Here is a 2,700-nt window from a genome sequence, read left to right on the forward strand (position 1 = left end):
TAGACTTTATTTGTATCCTCATACTCCTCATTTTACTGCTCCTTTTGATCTTGATTACTTTTAGAAACCCATTGATTTGTTAGGAAATTTATTTGGACATTTGTCTATGGTAGAGTCAACATCCCAGACCATACCATATGTTATGGATACAACAAAATCTTCTTTCGCATCCTCTTCGATGTTTACTATGACACCTGAGTCACGCTTGTATGGTGTTTTGTCCATCCCATTCGGTTACCAATATTTATCGGGAACCCACTCTAGTGTTGCTTCTAGCCCTTGGTCTTCACTAATGTCCTCTACTGGAATTTTATTTGGTTCTTCATTAACAGATACTGAACAACTGGACCCATCAAGTTCATATCAAGTTGGTTCATCTGGTTACCGTCCTATGTATCCGCTTTACACTGGACTACCCCCATACGGAGAACAATATGCACATTCTCCTTATCCTCCATTTTCTGGGGGGCAACCATATGTTGGTATGCCATCGTCTTTAGGTTAGCCTGGAATGACTGTCTGTCAGTGGCAGCCAACAATGCCCGTTCAACCTAGGCTTGTGTATCCATCACAACCTATGCAATCTGTCTCATCCATACCTACAACGCATATTGTTACAAATTTACCTTAGTCACAAGCTCATATTGTTGTATCTCAACCTGTGCAAGCTGGAACTTCAACCTCAGACCCCCAAGTTTCAAGTGTACAGATTCAGCCTTCTCAGGCAGTTTTACAACAACCACTTGTGCCTGGAATCCAACAACCTCAGGATAGTTTACCTTTTACTGGAATGGCTCAGACATACACTGGTTTAGTGTCTTCACAACCTGGTCAAGCTTCCATTGGTGGGCAAAAACTGTTAAATCAACAACTATTGTATCAACAACAACAACAGTTGCTTCAACAACCTTGGCAACCCTAATATCAACAACAGCAATTACAACAATACCAACCTCAACCTGGACTTGGTTAACAAGCCTATGCTGGGTTTGGTCAGCAACAAGTTTATCCAAGCCCTGGTCAACATGCCTATGCTAGGTTTGGACAACAACAAATGTATCCTAGTGCTCAACAACAAGCTTATGCCAGATTTTCTCAACAAACTTACCCTTATCAAGGTTACCAGCAACAGATGCCTTATGCTGGTATCAAAAGGCCTATTTCCCAGGCAATCCCATCTTACCCTGGATATACTCAACCTGGCCTCAATAGATAGTTTCCTTTCATTGCGACACTTGAATTACCAGATCTAAACTGGCTCACCAATGACCCAATTCTTTATGCACCTTGGTGGCCGGTGATTCCTCATAAATTACCTTCTGATATTCTAAAATTCAATGGAAACCTTGGAGAAGATCCGTCCAACCATGTCATGACTTTTCATTTATGGTGTTCATCTAACTCCTTGAATGATGATTCAGTTAGACTACATCTTTTCCAGATAATTCTTACTAGTCCAGCTGTGAAGTGGTACATTGAGTTACCACGAGCTTCTTTTGATAACTTCACTACCTTAGCTACCATGTCTTTAATCTACTTCCAGTTACCCATACGATATGAAATTGGAATGAAACTATTAACCAACTTTAAACAGACTACTGCTACTCATATCTTTGATCATATTCATGAGTGGCGTCGTCGTCGGCAAATGGTTAAAACTTATGTTCCTGATAAGATTTTAGCTGTGTAGTTTATAAAATCCTTGCTTCCATCTATCACTCAGGATGCAGAAAAAGGTGGAGTTGTCACTGAAGGGCAAGTAATTGCTCTTGCCCAATATTTGGACTTGATTTATACATAGTTTGGCATGCTTTATGACAAGATCCTGAATGCACCTCGATCAGCTTTCATTGTTCCTCCTCCACCATCGAGTAAGGACTCTCATGCCGGTGACGGTGTGATTGGTTCTTCGAGCACACAAATGGCAGGTAGACCATCTGGTCAAACACTTGCCATTTCCCATCAAAATACAAATGTACATGATAACACTTTTTCTTCTGAAATCAATGTCGTGTCATCTAACAAAGGCAAGAATGAAAAGCAACCAGGAAACAAGAAAAAGGGGAAAAACAAGAAGAAACAAAATAATTCCCCTCAAGAGAAATCATTTAATTCCTCTCCTTCGGCTAGGAAACCTCGTTACCCATGTTTGATCTGTAACAATGAGCATTTTACACTAGATTGTTATCACCACTCTGAAGTCTTAAAGCTTCTAAAGACTTCTGGTACATCCACGGTTTTGACTCATCCTTTTCCAAAATCGAAGACAAATATGGTAGCTAAAGACTAGGCTTCCACTTCCCAAGTGCTTATTATATTCGCCTCTAAGCCTAAAATTGAAGTTTTGGTGTCAAAACGAAGTAAAGATTATGGAAATCAACCGTCATTGTTGAATAACTAGGCTGATCAACCTAACTCTTCGACTTCGAATTCGTCTGATCTTATTCCACCACCTATTGCACCAGAGTTAACAATAAAACCACATAAGGGAGTTGTACATAAATTGACATTTAACCCTCAAGCTCGAGCTGCACAGAATTATAACATAGTAGAAGATTTGTCTCAGTCACCTTCTTCTATGTCAACACTCCAGGTGCTTCAAAATTGTCCCTCCCAAAAGTAGGCTTTGTTTTCAGCAATTGGTGGAATTGATCCAACTAATTCCAATCTTGTGGTTTTCAACCATGTGGGTTATATGCC

This window comes from Pinus tabuliformis, chromosome 7 (assembly GCF_031772625.1).
Source record: "Pinus tabuliformis cultivar Carrire ecotype Pingquan chromosome 7, CPIR1, whole genome shotgun sequence".
NCBI lineage: Eukaryota > Viridiplantae > Streptophyta > Pinopsida > Pinales > Pinaceae > Pinus > Pinus tabuliformis.